The sequence below is a fragment of the Triturus cristatus genome, chromosome 7, assembly GCF_964204655.1.
Source record: "Triturus cristatus chromosome 7, aTriCri1.1, whole genome shotgun sequence".
Taxonomy (NCBI): domain Eukaryota; kingdom Metazoa; phylum Chordata; class Amphibia; order Caudata; family Salamandridae; genus Triturus; species Triturus cristatus.
The window spans coordinates 1053606316-1053628683 of record NC_140590.1 but is presented as its reverse complement, the minus strand read 5'-3'; positions in this window follow the sequence as shown (position 1 = coordinate 1053628683).

Sequence of the window (22368 nt, the reverse complement as noted above, 5' to 3'; positions counted from 1 at the left end):
GTTGCAGTCTCTTGAAATAAATAGGTTTGTTAACCTGCACCAACGGAGTGGCGTCTTCTTGTTCAGAGGCATCTTGTTGAGTGATATTGTACGCGGCGGCCTCAGCCGCGGAGGATGCACCGCCTGCCAGCAGGTCTGCGAAGGCTGTGAGCAGGTCTACGAAGGCTGGGATTTCCCGGTCTGAAAACGGCGATGGTGTTTTCATAAAGGCGAGATTGAACTGGTTGCCTGGGAGCCCACTGGAGGGCTGGAAATGATATATATTAAAATGGCATACACTGAGGCATAGTAACGGACCCCACTGGAGGGGATAAAACATTAACTACAGCACCCAGCATGCCTCACTGGAGGGAGCATGCAAGGGGAGGAGTATAAATTAAGCGCTGTGGTTCAACCCGTCATATGCTGCCAAACTGCCCCATGAAGAAGAAGCGGTGGCTTTGAAACGCGTTGGGGGAACTCTTAAACCGGACACCAGTTGCAGTCTCTTGAAATAAATAGGTTTGTTAACCTGCACCAACGGAGTGGCGTCTTCTTGTTCAGAGGCATCTTGTTGAGTGATATTGTACGCGGCGGCCTCAGCCGCGGAGGATGCACCGCCTGCCAGCAGGTCTGCGAAGGCTGTGAGCAGGTCTACGAAGGCTGGGATTTCCCGGTCTGAAAACGGCGATGGTGTTTTCATAAAGGCGAGATTGAACTGGTTGCCTGGGAGCCCACTGGAGGGCTGGAAATGATATATATTAAAATGGCATACACTGAGGCATAGTAACGGACCCCACTGGAGGGGATAAAACATTAACTACAGCACCCAGCATGCCTCACTGGAGGGAGCATGCAAGGGGAGGAGTATAAATTAAGCGCTGTGGTTCAACCCGTCATATGCTGCCAAACTGCCCCATGAAGAAGAAGCGGTGGCTTTGAAACGCGTTGGGGGAACTCTTAAACCGGACACCAGTTGCAGTCTCTTGAAATAAATAGGTTTGTTAACCTGCACCAACGGAGTGGCGTCTTCTTGTTCAGAGGCATCTTGTTGAGTGATATTGTACGCGGCGGCCTCAGCCGCGGAGGATGCACCGCCTGCCAGCAGGTCTGCGAAGGCTGTGAGCAGGTCTACGAAGGCTGGGATTTCCCGGTCTGAAAACGGCGATGGTGTTTTCATAAAGGCGAGATTGAACTGGTTGCCTGGGAGCCCACTGGAGGGCTGGAAATGATATATATTAAAATGGCATACACTGAGGCATAGTAACGGACCCCACTGGAGGGGATAAAACATTAACTACAGCACCCAGCATGCCTCACTGGAGGGAGCATGCAAGGGGAGGAGTATAAATTAAGCGCTGTGGTTCAACCCGTCATATGCTGCCAAACTGCCCCATGAAGAAGAAGCGGTGGCTTTGAAACGCGTTGGGGGAACTCTTAAACCGGACACCAGTTGCAGTCTCTTGAAATAAATAGGTTTGTTAACCTGCACCAACGGAGTGGCGTCTTCTTGTTCAGAGGCATCTTGTTGAGTGATATTGTACGCGGCGGCCTCAGCCGCGGAGGATGCACCGCCTGCCAGCAGGTCTGCGAAGGCTGTGAGCAGGTCTACGAAGGCTGGGATTTCCCGGTCTGAAAACGGCGATGGTGTTTTCATAAAGGCGAGATTGAACTGGTTGCCTGGGAGCCCACTGGAGGGCTGGAAATGATATATATTAAAATGGCATACACTGAGGCATAGTAACGGACCCCACTGGAGGGGATAAAACATTAACTACAGCACCCAGCATGCCTCACTGGAGGGAGCATGCAAGGGGAGGAGTATAAATTAAGCGCTGTGGTTCAACCCGTCATATGCTGCCAAACTGCCCCATGAAGAAGAAGCGGTGGCTTTGAAACGCGTTGGGGGAACTCTTAAACCGGACACCAGTTGCAGTCTCTTGAAATAAATAGGTTTGTTAACCTGCACCAACGGAGTGGCGTCTTCTTGTTCAGAGGCATCTTGTTGAGTGATATATATATATATATATATGTTCCACAGGTGAATGGGAACACCCGTTGCCTCCAGAACGAAGGGCGCGTCGACGAGAGACCTCCCAAACACGGTCACAATATTCAGCCAAACTTCTCCAAGAAAAGCAGTCGACGCCGTGTCTGTGCAAAAATTGAGTTTAATGTCAGCTGAAAATGCTAGACGCGTTTCGCCTGACCTGCAGGCTTGTTCACTAGCAAATTGATAAAGTTTTCCGTGACTATTTAACAGTGTGCATGTGATCAAGTCACATGGTAAAGCTACTACAATAGAACTGGACAACAGACTCGTAGTTGGTAAAGTGCAACCTTACAAAAAGGAAAATTCCGAATTGTAAATGACCACAGTACAATAAAGCTGTTACAAAATGAAACAACATCAATGTCCTTTGCATATTTTTTAAATTCAACATGTGTGCTAGCACTCCCAGTGTGTTATTAACAGGTAGTGGTTAAACTTTACGCTTAAATAGTGCCGTTAACCATCGAATGATCGAGTGATCAGATATTATCTAAAAACCTGAAATACGGTAGTGTACATTTATAAACATTCGTAAACATACAAACACAGCGTGCCGCCCAAGTGGGCAAAAGCACCGAAGAATTGATGCACATCGGTCAATATATATTACTCATCGTCCAAAATAAGTGACTAAATCAAAACAAAATTAAAAGTATTAAAATTAAAAACCATAAAGAGCGGGAGGGGCCTACAGATGTGTATGTAAGTCTTCCTCCATGTTGAGGCCATTCGGGGTTTTGGTGTTTAATCTGATGATATAGCAAGACTCTAATTTGCGTAATTTCTTTACACGATTCCCACCCCGGCTGTTCATTGGGATGGCATCTATGACAAAATAGGACAAGCCTTCAGTGTGTCTATTGTGAAACTTGTCAAAATGACGAGCCACGGGGTAGGTTTTATCCCCATTTCTAATGGCCCGTAAATGCTGCAGCACTCTCTTATGGACAGGCAAGATGGTAGAACCTATGTATTTTAAGCCACATGGGCACTGGAGTACATATATTGCATACTCCGTCTTGCACGAGTATTGGCCCTTGATTTGTTGTGTCATTTTGTGGGAAAAACCTGCTGGATAGCAGGTAGTATTTTTCCCAAATGCACACGCCTTACATTTGAGGCATTTGATGAACCCGTCCCTTCTGCTTAACCATAGGCCAGACGGTTTCTTTTGAGTGTTGCTTGGAAGCATATTTTTGACAAGCGCTTGCTGTAGAGATCTTGCTTTTCTAAAAGTGAATTGGGGTCTTCTTTGCACAATTTTACCCAGCACCGGATCACTGCGGATAATGTGCGAGTGTTTATTAAAGATAGTCCTTAATTCAACCTGTTGTTTGTTGTAGGTGGTAATAAATCTACATTGATTCAAATCAGGTTGTGAGATATTGGTGTCCTTCTTGGCTTTGTTAAAAAGTAAGTGTTCTCTGTTGGTCTTTTTCACTTTTAGGACAGCTTGATTCAAGCATCCTTCAGAGTATCCTCTAGCTCGAAAGCGGGATTTGAGACAAAGAAGCTCTTTATCCAACTCTTGCTCACTGCTGCAGTTTCGCATAGCTCTGAGACATTCCCCATACGGAATGCTCTTTACTAATTTGGCCGGATGGAAACTTGTGGCGTGTAATAACGTGTTCCCATCTGTAGGCTTCCGATACAGTCTAGTTTGAAGTTTCCCTTCACTTACAAAGACCGTTAAGTCAAGAAAATTAATTTCAGAAGCACTGATGGTACTAGTAAGTTTCAAATTCAAATTGTTTGTTTGCAATTCTCTGACAAAATCCTGTGCACTTCTCATTGTCCCTTTCCAAATAACAAAAAGATCATCGATGTATCGACTCCAATGCATTACATTGTTTTGCCACTCTGCATGCCATTGCGTCTGGACCACCTGCTCCTCCCACCAGCCCATATGCAAATTAGCATAGCTGGGGGCGAAGCAGGTGCCCATCGCTGTCCCGCAAATCTGGTGGTATAGCTCCCCATTGAACAAAAAATAGTTGTTCTCAAGGCAGATGGTGATCATTTTGAGAAGCATTTGTGTATGGTGCCAGTATTTCGACTGACGGGTACCCAAAAAGTATTTACATGCATTGATGCCATCCTTATGGCGTATGCTAGTATACAACGTCGTTGCATCAATGGTTATCAACAGGTAATCAGACTCCCAAGGCACATCATAAATCCTGCGCAAGAAATCACTCGTGTCCAGGATAAATGATGGGAGAGCCTTTACAAGAGGACACAGAAAAGAGTCAACAAATTTTGAAGTATGCTCAAAAGCACTGCCTATGGCCGAAACATTGGGCCTGCCAGGAGGATTCGATAAGTCTTTATGGACCTTAGGTATAAGGTAAAATACCGGGGTGGTAGGACAATCTACTTTAAGAAAAGACATTTCATTTTTACTCAATATACCTTGACGAGTCCATTCGATCAGCAAATTGTTAAAAGAAGAATAACACTCATGCAAAACATTATCATTTACCTTAACGTAATTGACCCTATTGTTCAGTTGTTTATAGGCCTCTGTTAGGTACTGCTGTTTGCCCCAGAGGACCACATTGCCCCCTTTGTCCGCATTGCTGACAATGCACTCATTGTCCCTGTTCAATTTATCAACCAGATTAAAATAATCTTTAGACTGTTGGGTAAATGCATTCCTCTTTTTCTTTAATGATTCACAGAGATTCTTAACTTCATTAGTGACTAAATCGTTAAATACATCTACTGAATCTCTTGCTGTGATGGGGGTAAACTTAGAAGCAGATTTGAAATCAGTTAATGTTTCAATACTCATGTCAATACCCTCCTTTAGCGCCAGTGTAGTCATTAGTTCATTAGTGTTGTTCGTATCCGAAATAGCACTGGAACCTGCAGTGCAGTCATCAGTGTTATTCATTTGATGTAGTTCAAGCATAAGATTCATATCATCCACTCCCAGATTTTCAAATTGCACTTGCGTGGATGAGTGCCCAGATGGCACCGGCTTGGTTGGTGCCACAGCAAAAAACTTTTTAAGTTTCAGAGCTCTTACAAATTTGAAAAGGTCTATCCTCGTTGTTACATAGTCCATATCAATTTGGGGACAATATGATAGACCAAGTTGTAGTATGCTCTTTTCTTTCTCAGAGAGCACAATGTCAGTGAGGTTGATAATTGCGGTTTCATTGGGTATAGTTACTTCTTCGGTTTGGATCTGGGCCTCTCTTTGTCGTTGACAGAGTTTGGAGCCTTTGCGCCTCTTCCCCCTCGGCCTCTTGCTCTTTGTGCTCTGTTGTTTGCTGGGGGTCTTGGGCGTAAATTCCCTTAAAAAATCAAACTCATCGACAACAGAAGGAATGGGTGCTCCCATGAGATTGCTGGGTCCTTCCTCTACATCCGTATCAAGTTCAGAGCTGGGGATACTACTTTGCTCCGATAGATGTACTTGACCTGTGGATGCGGCTGCATTCATTCTCAGGTTCCTCATACTTTCAAATTTCTTTGCAAACGTATAAATTTGCCCCCGGTCATAATCGTTCTTGTCGCGCTGAAACTTTTGCGCCTTTCTTTCTTTAATTGATGCTTCTTGTTTTAACAATCTCTCCTGCATTTCGGTCTTGAATTTAAGCACCAATTCCTGATCGGCCTCCCTACTCAACATGTCCAAAATCTGATCGATTTCCTCAAGGATTTTAACACGATCAATCTCCGCGTACTTTATGAGGATTGCGAGCATTCTGCTAGAAGACTCCTGGCTGTTCTCGGACCACTCTCTCAGCATGTTCGGGTTGGGGTCCTCGTAGGTAGGCGCTACCAAAATGCGAAGCCCTCTTGGTATTCTCTTAGCTTCCAAATAGCAGCGCAGAGATTTAGCTTCCCACCACTTGGAGACTTCTGTACGCTTCAATTTCTCCAGGCGTTTTAGTCGCGTCACTACATCCGTAGTTTTGGTACCTGCAACGCCTGCTGAAGATTTAGTGACCGTTGTTACTTTATCACAAAAGATCGTTAAGGCAGCTTCCTCCCGCTCTTTAATTTCCACAGCTGACATTTTTAAAACACAATATTTTCCCGCGGTATGATCCGCATGCACAGAACCGCCAGTGTCCACACTTGCTACAATGCGTGTGATTTGCTTTGTAGTTCACTGACTTTCCCTTCTCCCCGTCCGTGTTATCGAACGCTCACCTCAGCTTGCAGTCCACAAGCCCCGGGTCCTCCGACTCGAACTGGCGATGCGGTCTTAGGCTGGGTTGCTGTTTACAATCAAACAGTGCGCGGTTCCGCTCTCCTGTATTAACGGTACGGGGGGGGCAGCGGTATTCACACGTTCCACAGGTGAATGGGAACAACTATTTTTTGTTCAATGGGGAGCTATACCACCAGATTTGCGGGACAGCGATGGGCACCTGCATTTGCATATGGGCTGGTGGGAGGAGCAGGTGGTCCAGACGCAATGGCATGCAGAGTGGCAAAACAATGTAATGCATTGGAGTCGATACATCGATGATCTTTTTGTTATTTGGAAAGGGACAATGAGAAGTGCACAGGATTTTGTCAGAGAATTGCAAACAAACAATTTGAATTTGAAACTTACTAGTACCATCAGTGCTTCTGAAATTAATTTTCTTGACTTAACGGTCTTTGTAAGTGAAGGGAAACTTCAAACTAGACTGTATCGGAAGCCTACAGATGGGAACACGTTATTACACGCCACAAGTTTCCATCCGGCCAAATTAGTAAAGAGCATTCCGTATGGGGAATGTCTCAGAGCTATGCGAAACTGCAGCAGTGAGCAAGAGTTGGATAAAGAGCTCCTTTGTCTCAAATCCCGCTTTCGAGCTAGAGGATACTCTGAAGGATGCTTGAATCAAGCTGTCCTAAAAGTGAAAAAGACCAACAGAGAACACTTACTTTTTAACAAAGCCAAGAAGGACACCAATATCTCACAACCTGATTTGAATCAATGTAGATTTATTACCACCTACAACAAACAACAGGTTGAATTAAGGACTATCTTTAATAAACACTGGCACATTATCCGCAGTGATCCGGTGCTGGGTAAAATTGTGCAAAGAAGACCCCAATTCACTTTTAGAAAAGCAAGATCTCTACAGCAAGCGCTTGTCAAAAATATGCTTCCAAGCAACACTCAAAAGAAACCGTCTGGCCTATGGTTAAGCAGAAGGGACGGGTTCATCAAATGCCTCAAATGTAAGGCGTGTGCATTTGGGAAAAATACTACCTGCTATCCAGCAGGTTTTTCCCACAAAATGACACAACAAATCAAGGGCCAATACTCGTGCAAGACGGACTATGCAATATATGTACTCCAGTGCCCATGTGGCTTAAAATACATAGGTTCTACCATCTTGCCTGTCCATAAGAGAGTGCTGCAGCATTTACGGGGCATTAGAAATGGGGATAAAACCTACCCCGTGGCTCGTCATTTTGACAAGTTTCACAATAGACACACTGAAGGCTTGTCCTATTTTGTCATAGATGCCATCCCAATGAACAGCCGGGATGGGAATCGTGTAAAGAAATTACGCAAATTAGAGTCTTGCTATATCATCAGATTAAACACCAAAACCCCGAATGGCCTCAACATGGAGGAAGACTTACATACACATCTGTAGGCCCCTCCCGCTCTTTATGGTTTTTAATTTTAATACTTTTAATTTTGTTTTGATTTAGTCACTTATTTTGGACGATGAGTATCATATACAGACCGATGTGCATCAATTCTTCGGTGCTTTTGCCCACTTGGGCGGCACGCTGTGTTTGTATGTTTACGAATGTTTATAAATGTACACTACCGTATTTCAGGTTTTTAGATAATATCTGATCACTCGATCATTCGATGGTTAACGGCACTATTTAAGCGTTAAGTTTAACCACTACCTGTTAATAACACACTGGGAGTGCTAGCACACATGTTGAATTTAAAAAATATGCAAAGGACATTGATGTTGTTTCATTTTGTAACAGCTTTATTGTACTGTGGTCATTTACAATTCGGAATTTTCCTTTTTGTAAGGTTGCACTTTACCAACTACGAGTCTGTTGTCCAGTTCTATTGTAGTAGCTTTACCATGTGACTTGATCACATGCACACTGTTAAATAGTCACGGAAAACTTTATCAATTTGCTAGTGAACAAGCCTGCAGGTCAGGCGAAACGCGTCTAGCATTTTCAGCTGACATTAAACTCAATTTTTGCACAGACACGGCGTCGACTGCTTTTCTTGGAGAAGTTTGGCTGAATATATATATATATATATATATATATATATTCCAGCGTTGTTTCCACCAGAGCTTGCCGAACACACGGCGGGTGCATCCAAAATTACAGGGGGTGGAAACCTGTTTTATTACACAACAACTACAAAAGAGGAGGTGCACTCACGAGGTATTGTGAAGAGGCTTTTAATATTCGCATACGCGTTTCAGCATTCGCCTTCGTCAGTGCGTTTAAAAGCCATCCTTTTTGCCACAGCGAGAGACCTTTTAAACCAATGTATGGCCTGATTGGTTGGATTTCGGCCAATGGGAGGACTCCTTGTCACGTGGTATTATACCGTAATTCAATGCAATTTAGGTGCTAATTAACCTTTTGGACCAATGTCAGATTATGAAAAGCAATGTCCCGGTTAATGCCACTCATGTCCTGCTACATAGTTATTTTAGGAAATTATTCTCACTCTCGCTGTGTCACATCGCCTCTCGCCTGTCGCTGGATCTTGACTGTTGGCTTACTGCGGGTGTCCGTCGTATGGCGAGGCACTCCTGGCTTTGAATAAGTCACGACCTTTTATATATATATATATATATATATATATATATATATATATATATATATTTATGTATAATTACCTACTGGCAGTCGCCAGTAGGTAGTTATAGTTAGGACCTATTTTCCATAGGAAATCCACAACATTCTATTTGGAATAACGTTGGCGCCGATTGATGAATCTTCGCCAAATTTTCCAAACTTTTGGCCAGCTCCGGTCCGCTCCTATCCTGAAAATTTCACGGTGATTCATCAAGCGGGGGCCTACAAAAAAGGGGGGTCCCAAAACGCATTTTCCCCATGAATTTTCCCATAGGACCTGTTGACGCAGCTACAGCCCGAACTGCTGAACGGAATTACACCAAATTTGGCAAAGAGGTAGTCCTCAGTTCAGACTCATGCCTTTTACTTAAATGGTGTAAATCCATTCAGTAGTTCCTGAGAAAATTAGAGTTAAAAAGATAGATATATCTGGGCGCAGCCTAACCACACATCTAATCGTGAGATCTGATTGGCTGTCAGTACTTCATCCAAGAAGTGTTGGCAGCCATCTTGGGACCAATATACATGATAGCACCTCATTAAAAAGCATTGCAGTCAATAGAAGGTTTTAAGACTTTAGTTACATTATAAATAATTTGTTGATGGTACCATACTCATTTTAGGAATTGTGGTGTGTTCTAAGGTGATTTTACCATGTGAAAAAGCCTTCTGCTGTGATATCATGAATCATGTTTGAGAGAAAACTATTTTCTCATGCTTTTCCCACAGAGGTTTGGAAGGTGATCTATAAGCTAAACTGAGAGCATATTTTCTGTAAATTCACATTATCTTTCTCAGTCATGTGAGAATGAAGTCTGGCATTCTCAGTAAAACATGTACATCCAACAAGGGCAGAGACTGTCAGTTGATTCCTTTGTGTTCTACTGCACCTTCCCAGAGTGTTCTAAAGAACAACTAGAGCGCTAACAGTCCTACTTATGACAAACGTATTGCACACCTGAAGCCATCTTGATTGGAATAAAGTGGTAACTGTTAAAACATTTAATTTAAAAAGGAATAAAATGAGGGGGTTCATTTTGCCATAGAAAGTATGATTAGTGCTGCAGAAAGAAAAAGTAGGGCACATTTTGAGTGACTTCTCAAATCCTCTTCTATTTCATAAAAAAATTCTGACATGCAGACTGAAACATGCACTTTCAATACCAGCAGCAGACTTCCATGGTGAGCAGTGGCTTTACTACAGTGATCTAATAAGCACCTAGAGTGCTAACATTCTGAATTTATGGCAAATGTGTGACACATCTGAATGCCTTCTTGATGGAATCAAAGTAAAAAACTGAAAGTATTTCCTACTGAGGAGACTGTAGTAAATGAGGAAATTAGGAAACTTCATAACAAATAAGTCTCCCAAAATGGCCACCAGAGACAAAAGAGCCCAAATGTAGCCCAAATATCACCCAAATGTAGCCCAAGTATAGCCCAATGACAGAATGTCCCAGAGTGTTCTAACGAACAACTAGCACGCTAACAGTCTTACTTATGACAAAAGTATGGCACACCTGAAGCCATCTTGATTGTAATCAAGTGGTAACACTTAAAACATTTAATTTACAAAGGAACACAATGAGGGGGTTCATTTTGCCATAGAAATTATGATTAGTGTTGCAGAAAAAAGAATTAGGGCACATTTTGACTTCTCAAATCCTCTTCTATTTCATAAAAAAATTCTGACATGCAGACTGAAAGATGCACTTTGAATACCAGCAGCAGATTTCCCTGGTGAGCAGTAGCTTTACTGCAGAGATCTAATGAGCAACTAAAGTGCTAACATTCAGAATTTATGGCAAATGTGTGACACATATGAATGCCTTCTTGATGGAACCAAAGTAAAAAACTGAAAGTATTTCATACTGAGGAGACTGCAGTAAATGAGGAAATTAGGAAACTTCATAACAAATAAATCTCCCAAGATGGCCACCAGAGACAAAAGAGCCCAAATGTAGCCCAAATATCACCCAGATGTAGCCCAAGTATAGCCCAATGACAGAATGTCCCAGAGTGTTCTAACGAACAACTAGAGCGCTAACAAGTCATACTTATGACAAATGTATGGCACACCTGAAGCCATCTTGATTTTAATAAAGTGGCAACACTTAAAACATTTAATTTACAAAAGAACAAAATGAGGGGGTTCATTTTGCCATAGAAATTATGATTAGTGCTGCAGAAAGAAAAATTAGGGCAAATTTGACTTCTCAAATCCTCTTCTATTTCATAAAAAAATTCTGACATGCAGACTAAAACATGCACTTTGAATACCAGCAGCAGACTTCCCTGGTGAGCAGTAGTTTTACTACAGTGATCTAATGAGCAACTAGAGTGCTAACATTCAGAATTTCTGGCAAATGTGTGACATATCTGAATACCTTCTTGGTGGAATCAAAGTAACAAACTGAAAGCATTTCCTACTGAGGAGACTGCAGTAAATGAGGAAATTAGGAAACTTCATAACAAATCAATCTCCCAAGATGGCCACCAGAGACAAAAGAGCCCAAATGCAGCACAAATATCACCCACATGTAGCCCACATGTAGCCCAATGACAGAAGTGTACAAAACACTTATTTTTTGTGTATTTGCAGTTTTATATAGTGCAGACTTGTCAGGTATTGGAGTGCTTTACATGAGCATTGGTTACATCACACAAGATCAAATTCATTTTGGTTGTAGACATGGGGAGATTAAGTGATTTGACCAGACTCACAGAATGTTGAGCTGAAGCAGAAACTCCAACCTGGTTCCCCAGTTGCAAAGTCTGCAGCTCTGGAAGTAACACCACATTCTCTCCCCTAGGTGCAACATTTAATCAAGTGGTCAACTGGATAAAAAAACATATAGATTACAAATAATTTAAAAGTTCTTTGTCGCTATTTGAAAACTCAGAAAATATGTCCTCATTTTCGTTTTTTAGAGCACTGACCATAATTTTGATGCAAATAAGATCCTCTCATATATGTAATTTCTAAAGGAAATACTCTAGGTATTACAGTTTTGATTACATCAAGATAACGTCAGGTGTTCCACACTTTTGTAATAAATATAGAATGTTAGCAATCTAGTTGTTCATTGGGATACTGTTGAGAGTCAGAGGCCAGGGGCACGGACTCTGAAAATTGAAGGCAGGAAGGAGAGTGCAGAGGCAACAATTTGACCACACTGGGGGCAGGCAAGAAGGGCAGTGGCAGCACAACAGACTATGGAGGGCAGTGGAAAGGGGGGCAGGGGCAACAAACCAACAATACAGGACTGGCAAGAGAGGCCGTGGCAATATAATAGACCATTGTGGGCAGAAGGAAGAGGCAGTGGTAGTACAACCATGCATGCCAACAGACCCGTTTCAGCCAGGAAACGTCCAATGTTTTTAAGCTCAAATGGGCTTTATTTGATCTGTCTCCTGTCTACAATCTCCTCTTTTTCAATGTAACTCACAGGGGAAATCAATACCCCAGTTTTTTTGCAAAATCTCCCTCTTACCAAGTTCAAAATGTTTGCAAGTATGGTACATTGGATCATGGTAGGCAGGAGGAATTGGGGTAGGGACATGGCCTTGGATAACAGAGGGCAGGAGGGACATGGAGAGATGCACCAAGCTGACCCTACAGGGCAGGCATCAGGGTTTGCAGCAGCACAATACACCACACAGGGCATGCGGGACGGGAGTGCAGCACAACAATCCATAGAAAGCAATAGGGAGGGGACAGGACCATGCACATGGACAACAGAGAACAGAGGGGAAAAAGGCAATGGTAGCTAGCTGACCATAATGGACAGACAGGAGAGAAAGCTGCAGCATAACAGACCATAAAGGGCAGGAGGGACGGATCAGGGGCATTACCATGTAACAGACAAGCCATGAGGGAGGGAATAGAGGTCTGCACATGGAAACAGAGGGCTGGGGGCAAGGGGGCAGGGCAGGAGCAGCACGATGACCATGGAGGTCAGGCAGGATGGGCACTAGAAACAAGACACACCATGGAGAGCAACAATGAGACTATGATGGCATACACACAGACCATGGAGGGAAGGTGGGAGGGGGTCAGGGGCAGCTAGCTGACCACACAGGGAAGGTGGGAGTGCCCATGGCAGCACAGAAAACCATGCATGGCAAGCGGGATGGTTAGTGGCAGCACAATGGCTATGATGGGCAAGAAGGAGGGTGCAGGGGCATGCACAAAGGACCATGGAGGATAGAAGGGAGGGTCAGGACCTGGGCACAGACAAGAGAGTTCAGGGGAAGGGGCCTCACAACAGACTGCGCAGCGCAGGCAGGAGGAGCAGTTGCAGCACAACAGACCAGGGAGGGCAGAAGGGTGTGGCAGTAAAATGGACCATGGAGGACAGGAGGAAGGGGATAGGGGCATGGCATGTGGACAGGCAGGGTGGAGGTGGCAGGGACAGGTTACAGTCATCTGACAATGCTAGGCGGTGGATGTGTGTTTTATTAACCGTGAGGGGGGTTTCTTGCATAGTTTGGTATAATTTTTGTCGAATCCCCTTTGAATGGCTTGGTGTGCGTGTGTATTAAATGTGCCCGTCAATAGCTACCCATGTTTGTATAAATAAATGACAAGGGTGTCTACTTTGAGAGTACCCACCGGCGGGGGCGCCGGGATTAGGCACGGTAGGGCGTCAGACACGTCAGAGCTTCACTAGCGGTGTAAATACATTCCACGTGGATTCATTGTATGCATAGTCGCCTTTTAATGAATATCACGCAAATCGTCATGGTGATAGGTTCATACGGTTTGTCCAGCATGTCCTAGGGGTTTCTATAAATATATGTTTTTTTAAAATAATAAAAAACAAAGGCCGGCCCCGTGGGATGGGGTCCCCGGGCCATAAGTGGCCTGAGGAGGGGGGCAACGCAATGGCGCTTACTGGACGTACCTAGTGGGCTATTTTGCCCCTAGGGACCCTCAGGATTCAAGGGGACTTAATCTCCCAACTTAAAAAACGGGCACAGGGCGTGTTTACACAGTGGGGAAGGGAGGGGACGGGGCCTGAGGTGACGTGTGCAAACACGCCCTATGGCGCGATTTAAGTTGGGGAAATAATTCCCCTTCAATCCTGAGGGCCCCTGGGGGCTAACTAGCCCACCAGGTGCTTCCAGTAAGCGCCACTGAGCTGCGTTGCAGAGAGGTGGTCCAGGCCGTGCCACTTTTTACCCCTCTCTGCAACACAGCTCTGTGGCGCTTACTGGAGGTACCTAGTGGGCTAGTTGGACCCTAGGGACCCTAAGGATTCAAATGAACTTAATCTCCCAACTAAAAACGGCCACAGGGCGTGTTTACACAGTGGTGAAGGGAGGGGAGGGGGCCTGAGTTAACGTGTGCAAACAAGCCCTGTGGCGCGTTTTAAGTTGGGGAAATAATTCCTCTTCAATCCTGAGGGCCCCTGGGGGCCAACTAGCCCACCAGGTGCTTCCAGTAAGCGCCACTGAGCTGCGTTGCAGAGAGGTGGTCTAGGCTGTGCCCCTTTTTACATCTCTCTGCAACGCAGCTCTGTGGCGCTTACTGGAGGTACCTAGTGGTCTAGTTGGACCCTAGGGACCCTCAGGATTCAAGGGGACTTAATCTCCCAACTTAAAATGGCCACAGGGTGTGTTTACACAGTGGGGAAGGGAGGGGACGGGGCCTGAGGTGATGTGCAAACACGCCCTGTGGCACGTTTTAAGAGGTCGTTTTAATCCCCTGCCCTATTATATACTAGGGGCTTACAGATGAGGTCATGCTAATCACAGGGGGACCACAACGCATAGTGTTCCCTAGTGTATGTAGGTGTTTTCACTGTATTCTGAGTGTCTTTTAACATAGCACTGGCTCTAGGACTGGTTAGTCAGACTCAGTTACCACCAGTATCCGTCTGAAAAAGTTGAGGGTACAGGATGATTTTGCAACAAGGCTTCTTTCTGCTCTTCTGTTTGTTCTTTCTGCACGTTATCCTTCTTCCTGCACTTTTCTTCGTCTTTGAGGATTCTGTTGCTTCTTTCTGCATTTCTTTTTTTTCTTTCTGTGCGTTTTTTCTTCTTTCTTCACATGTCCTATCTCTGTAGGCATAGTTAGAAATTAGCATTTAAAAAACCTTTGAAATTCACTGAAAAAACGATAGGTTTCAGGCACATTATAGTTAGGAATTATCATTTAAAAAACCTTAGAAATTCACTGAAAAAACCATAGGTTTCAAGGGCGTTATAGTTAGCTGGACTTTTCACTCGAACAAAACCATTGAAATTCCCCCGTTATAGTTAGTTCAGCTGACTATAACTTGCGCGCCCGCAATGCACTGCTGATGACATCACATATTACATCACTCATGACATGGTCAGTGACATCATTCATGACATCACTGATGACATCATCCTTGTGATAGAGTGGCAGACCTCCTCTCCCCCTAATATAACCTTTGATACACACATTAAAAAAAAAAATTAACATTTTCAAAACAATGGACATACCAATGCCAGTTACAACAACCTATTCAGTAATTCTAAGATCCACATACACATCCACTCATTCACCAACCATCCTATACAGTCACTCACACATGTACTCACTCATCATATGTACTCATACACCTATACATCCTGTTACACTACGCCACTCATCCATAGAGTTACTCACACACATAGTCACTCATGCTCATAAAGAATCAAACATCCATTTACTTGCATATACAGTTATACACACACCACCACACTTACTTCTACCGAAACTTACACATACTTAGTCTTTTAAACAATCACTTATAGAAACACATACTTATTCATACAGGAACTCTTTCAATCTCTCACTCTCACATATACTCACTTATATACAACAATAGTCACATATACTAGTTTAAAACATATGTAGTTACTCATAAAGACACTATTGTGACAGGCATTCACTCACTAACACGCCCATGCACACACTCATCCACCCATACAGTCCTGCACACATGCTGTCTTCAACACATACAAACAATGAGTCACTCATTCATGCACCTATGCACTACGTAATACCCCCCACCGAACCATACAGACACTCAGACACTCATACTGATACTCAAAACACCAACTAATAACCTAAATAGACACTCACGTAGCTACTCACCAACCCATGCAGCCACTTATACACAAAGTGAGAGACTGATACGGATATTTACATATTTAAACATTACTCACTAAGCCATGTATTCACTAAGATACACTTAATCAGTCAGTTATACAATCAATTTTTCAAAAACAAATCATCAATTTAGACACTTATATACCCATTTATTCTTCCATCGACCTTGAGATATACATATATAAAACATATGTAATTTTCAGAAAAACACACATTTACTGGATGATGTCATCAGTGATGTCATCAGTGATGTCATTTGAGATGTCATCAGTGATGTCATGAGTGATGTCACTGACCATATCATGAGTGATGTAATATGTGATGTCATCAGCAGTGCATTGCGGGCGCGCGAGTTATAGTTAGCTGAACTAACTATAACGGGGGAATTTCAATGGTTTTGTACGAGTGAAGAGTCCAGCTAACTATAACGCCCCTGAAACCTATGGTTTTTTCAGTGAATATATATATATATATTTCTCAACAACTCGCAATAGAAGCTCCCTGAAAGGGAATCACGGGCGCAGACCTCTTAGAGTGCCAAACAGTTTATTTGTTAATTATCCTCACCGAAGATGTCCGGACGCGTTTCGGCCGTCACAGCGGCCTTGATCACCTGACCACGCATTGGTGCAGGCCCGCTATTTAAAGTGCATGTGCAAACAAATATACAATAGACATAGAAAACATATTATCACATCAGGAAATTCCATGCACAAACAATGCGTAAAAACGGAAATCCAATTTTTGCAATTTTATACATTAAATCACATTATAACTGACAAATAAAAGCCTAAATGCCTATGATGTTATCAGTAGGAAATATTTCACATATATCTATTTCCTTTGCGTCAAGAAACCTGATGTCATATGCCATATTGTTATTTTTATAGAGTGCTCACCGTGTTATACAAATTAAACAGAAACCCATCATGAGGGTAAATTACAGAAACCTTCACGATTGTCCAAAAAGAAAAAATAATATATTAAAGTGCATGAATGCCACAATATTAGACGGACATAAAGTGACTGGTGCTACTTGATACAAAAAACGAGGCGATCATACTACTACAATAGTCCAACTCTATGTTCTAAATACAAGATCAGAATAAAGTGCAAAATGCAACAGTACTTGATAACATAAAGTGACAAATGCTACTAGTGCTAGTCCAACTCTAGAACTCTAAATTCTGAATACAGTATCAGATAAAGTGCATAATGCAACAGTACTAGATAACCTAAAGTGACAAATGCTACTAGTGCAAGATAAGATGGGCAGTCAGTTGATGGAGACTAAGAATAAAAGGTACAAAATAATCCTGTTATATAAATATATAAAAGGAGAAAATATATTTTTTAATACGGCAGAAAAGCAAGTTACAGTCATATTCATCGAAAATGGCAGATAGAGGTGAATATATATAAGAAAAGGACCAGTGACATAATTAAAATGATCAATAAAAAGAACTGGGTATATAAAATGAATCCTACCCTGCAATGTCCTTAAAACCAATCATTAAAATCAGCACAAAGGGTCCCAAAGTATATATTGCCTATATTGCTAAGAGTAAAAATGGAGAATAGGGCAATATCAACAATCAAGAAAGTGGTTGCCAGTATTCATGTGAAGTTTAAAGGAAGGTATAAAGATCCTCCGTGGCATTGAGGCCACCCGGCCATTTGGAATCGAACTCTAAGATGTATTGAGTTTCCAAACGGCGAAGTATTGCCTCCCTATTGCCACCTCGTTTCCTCAATGGTACTGATTCGATAGCAAAATATTTGAGGCATTTGGGGTCGCTATTGTGTACCTTTTCAAAGTGCCTGGCCACGGGATAATTCTGATCCTTATTGTTAATGGCTCTAATATGCTGCAAAATGCGTTTATGCACTGCCAGCTTTGTGCTGCCGATATACTTCAAAGAGCAGTCACATTCCAGGACATAAACACAGTGGTCCATTTTGCACGTAAGATGTTATTTAATTTCCCGTTGTGTACCAGAGAATGTCGTGCAATAAGTTTTGGTATTTATACCAAATTGGCAGGCCTTGCATGTAGAGCATTTAAAAAAAACATTTCTTATAGGCAACCACATTTGTTTTTTAAAAGTTTCTTTACTGTTGCCAGTCAGCATATTGCCCATACTCTTAGCTTTGCGGAAAGTAATAGAGGGATTGAGTGGCATATAGCTCCCTATCACTGGGTCTTCACGTATAAAATGCCAATGCTTTCTCCTAATATTCCTCAATTCCTTTTCTTGTTTGGAATATGTTAAAATGAGGCGTACCGGTGCCTTATCGGTGTTTAATGCCTCCTTTTTATCTTTTTTTCTATATTCCAAAATTTCCTCTCTCGGTTTTAGTTGGGATCTTTTCATGGCAGCTTCCACGACTTCAAAACTATACCCTCTAGCCAGAAACCTCATCATACATTCTTTTTGTTTTATTTCCATATCCTGAGGGTTGCTACATATACGCCGGATACGGAGCATCTCCCCATAGGGTATACTCCTAATAAGGTGTGGGGGATGCGAGCTAGTTGCGTGAAGGAGTGTGTTACCTGCCGTAGGTTTTCTAAAAAGGGTAGTAGTTAAAATGTTGTTATTTACTAAAACCTGTACATCTAAAAATGTCACTGTCTCATTATTCCCATTTGATGTAAAAGAAAGATTAAAATCATTACAATTAATATCCTCTACAAATTTCTGCAGACTTTCTTTAGACCCTTGCCATATGATAAAAAGGTTGTCAATGTAACGAAACCACAGCATCACATTTTGAGTAAAAACATGCTGATATTTGCGCCTGACCACCAGCTCCTCCCACCAGCCCATAAACAAACAAGCATAGCTGGGGGAGAAGCTGGCGCCCATCGCTACTCCTCGCAATTATTGATAAAAACAACCATTGAATAAAAAAAAGTTGTTCTCCAAACAAAAGGAAAGCATACTTAATAACATTTTGGTATGATCAGCATATTCAATTGTTCTAGTACTCAAATAAAACTCGGCCGCTCTCAGACCATCTTGATGTTTTATGCTGGTGTATAATGAACATACATCCAAGGTAACTAACTGATAATTTTCTTTCCAATTAAAATTATCAATCTTTTTAAGAAAGTCAACTGTGTCTTGGATATATGAGTCCAACTTTTTCATATGGTCTTGCAGGAAGTAGTCAATGTATTTTGAAAGATTCTCAAAGGGGCCATCACAAGCAGATATAATTGGTCGGCCCGGAGGTAGAGTCAAACTTTTATGGACCTTAGGGATGAAGTACATATAAGGTGTTAATGGATATTCTTTTTTAATGAATTTAAATTCTTCCCAGCTGAGGAGACCCTACCTTTCCACGCCAATACATTTTTGAATAGAGTCTCTTGTGCACTTTTGTATTTGAAAGGTGTACTTTTGCTGTAACACCCTGCTTCATCCAATTGCCTGTGGGCCTCTTTGAGATAATTCGCTGTGGGCCAGAGTACAATATTACCTCCCTTGTCCGAATTGCGGATTATTAAGTCTGCCTTCTGTAGTTTCGAAATCAATTGTTTAAATGTTCTTTGTTGATTAGAATATTTCATTTTCCTTGCTGAATTGCTCGTATACATAAGTTTGATTAGTTGAACTGTCACATGGTCGCTAAATGTATCCAACCCATCGTGAGAGGATAGAGGGATGAATTTAGATTTTGGTTTAAAGGGAGTATCAGGCTTCTTTTGATTGTAAACTGAGATTGAATCACCTGATGCCGCTGGGTCGCCCAATGCCAGTTGGTATATGTCATTGTACAATGCTGCATCCGAAACCTGGAGATTGTTAAGGCTGGTGCTATTGTCTGACCTTTTGTCGATTTCCAATACTGGCTTCTGCAGATATGATTTTTTGAGTTTAAGTTTCCTAATAAATAGGTACACGTCTGCCCTAGTACGGGTATAATGAAAATTTGTTTCAGGGCAATAGCTTAACCCCAGGCTAAGTAATTGGTTTTCTGCTTTTGTAAGTTCAGTTTGCCCCAGATTGATGATTATCTTAAGTTCCTGAGCCTGATGGTCACCAGCCTCGGTTTCTAATATCTTCGGGAGCGACCGCGACCGCGTCCTTGCTTCCTTATTTCGCCGTTGCTTGTTTGCCCGACGTCTCGCCCGTCTTCTTTGGCATTTTGTGGTGCTATCATGTTTTGCGGTCTTGGCCTCAGTGTCTCCCTTCTTCCTTGTTTTAAAACGTCCAACTCTTCCCCCACCGTCAGCTTGATTCCTGATGTGTTTCGTACCCCTTCATTTTCAGATTCACTCTCCCTTGCTGAACTGGAGAGTGAGGAAAGTTCCACGTGCTCTTTATGGGACCCCTTGTCTCCATATCTTTTATTGGCCGTAGCTACTCTCAGGGAATCATAGCGCCGTGAGAAAGTGAAAATTTGACCATTTGCATAGTCATCACGGTCTCTTTTGAATTTCCAAATTTTCCGTGCCTTTATTTTCTCCTCCTCTTTCCCCAGCCGATTATTCATATCTTCCCTTAGCTTAGCTTGTTGTTGGGGGTCATGTCCTTGTTGCTGGATATATGCTTCCTAAGCATCTATTTTTGTTAGCACAGCTGCCCCATCTATTTCAGCATATTTCACTAAAATCTGGACTAGACGTCTGGAGGAGTCCAGATTACATTCTCCCCATTCTGCCATCATCAAGGGGTTGGGTGTCTCGTAGCTGGGGGCCAACATGATTCGAAGCCCCCTTGGAATTCTTCCGACGTCTAAATATCTTTTTAGGGATCGGGCTTCCCACCACTTAGCAGTTTCTTGTTTTTTCATTTTCTCTGATGCTTTAAATTGTTCTTTTAAGCCAGCAGGCTCTTTGTTAGTCTCCTTTGGTGCCCCTATTTGTGTGAACGCCTCATTCTCCAAGGCATCAGAAAATATCTCATTGGCAGCAAGCTCACGGGCTGCACGCGTATCAACCGACATCTTATCTTGGGGGATTAATTTAAACAAACTGTTCTTTACACACTGGGGAACCAATTTAACGAACGGAGCAAAAAAGAACACTCTCCCAATCCGTTTTTCCTCCCAGTGCGGGCACACCTCCTTCCCGGTAACCTCAATGTCACAAACAGACGCAATTCCTTACCGGAGAGATAGAGGCAAAATACTGGACTGGATGCTCCCCGCAAGAAGCCAGCTCAGCCGAGCGTTCTCACCAACAGCAGGAGAGCACCTTCTCGTGCCTTTCACTTATCCGGATAGCGTCGTAGTGAAAAATCTGTCGGGTCCCGAGGGGCTTCGCCTGGTTCCTTTTCCTGGACTTTACGTAGTGCCCCGGGGGTCCCCGCCATCACTCACCACAAGCCTGTGGTTGTATCCGCTCGGGAGGCCCTCGAGTGCAGTCAGCTGGTTTCGTAGCAAATCCTCTTGCATAGGAGGGGGTCCGCGAACCGGCAGCAGCCGTCTGCCGGTAATATACATATATATACATTTTTTTAAAAATTTTCAACAGTAATCAACATAATCCTTATAGCCTCACCCAATTCCTCCTGGAAAAGCTCCCCATCTTAATATAATATCATTGATATCATTGTAAGTCACCTTTGTTACTGAATGATTCATACATGAGGCACAGCCATATCTAGTGGTTACATTTTGACAACTTCATATCCTTTACAGTTCTACATGTTCCATCACTGCTCACCCATTTGCTCCACATTATAAACCTCCTCGATTTCTTCATGTTTCTAATCAATTTCTACCATTACTATTTTATAGTTTCCCCTGATTTCCATCCACTTATTTCAAATTTTATCTCACCCCACATTCAGCTGAGATCCATCAAAACCGTTATTTTTCCCACTGAGTCTTTGATGGCAGTCTGCTCCAGATCTAACACACTGCTCTGCTTATTTTGCCACAGCCAAGCCCAATTCAACCACCTTAGACATAACTTTAATGTATTTTGTCTGAGGCTCTAGTCCTAGAAGACAGAGTCATGTTATTGTTTGTAACACCATACCTGCCAAGCCGTTAATTTTTCAATCACCTCCCTGCAAACGTTTGCATTCCTCGACATTCCAACCAAATGTGTATGGAGGGCCTACTGTCTTTTTATATTTTAGACAGTGCTCCACAGCACCCAGACTCATCTTGTGTAGCTGCTGTGGTGTTAAGTATACCCTGTGAATACAATTATAATTAATAAGGTTCAGCCGTGCATTACAATTGGCTTTTTTGCAATTACTGAAAATTCCCCCACAAGACACATTAACCTGTATCTGCTCCTGAATCCCTCTCCCATTATGCCTTGAGTCTGTCCAACTTCGGTTCAGTCTTTAGCAGAATCAGGCTATGTAGCCTTGAGATAAACTTACCCTCTTCCTGCATCACTACCAACACCTACTTGATAGGATGCAGATCA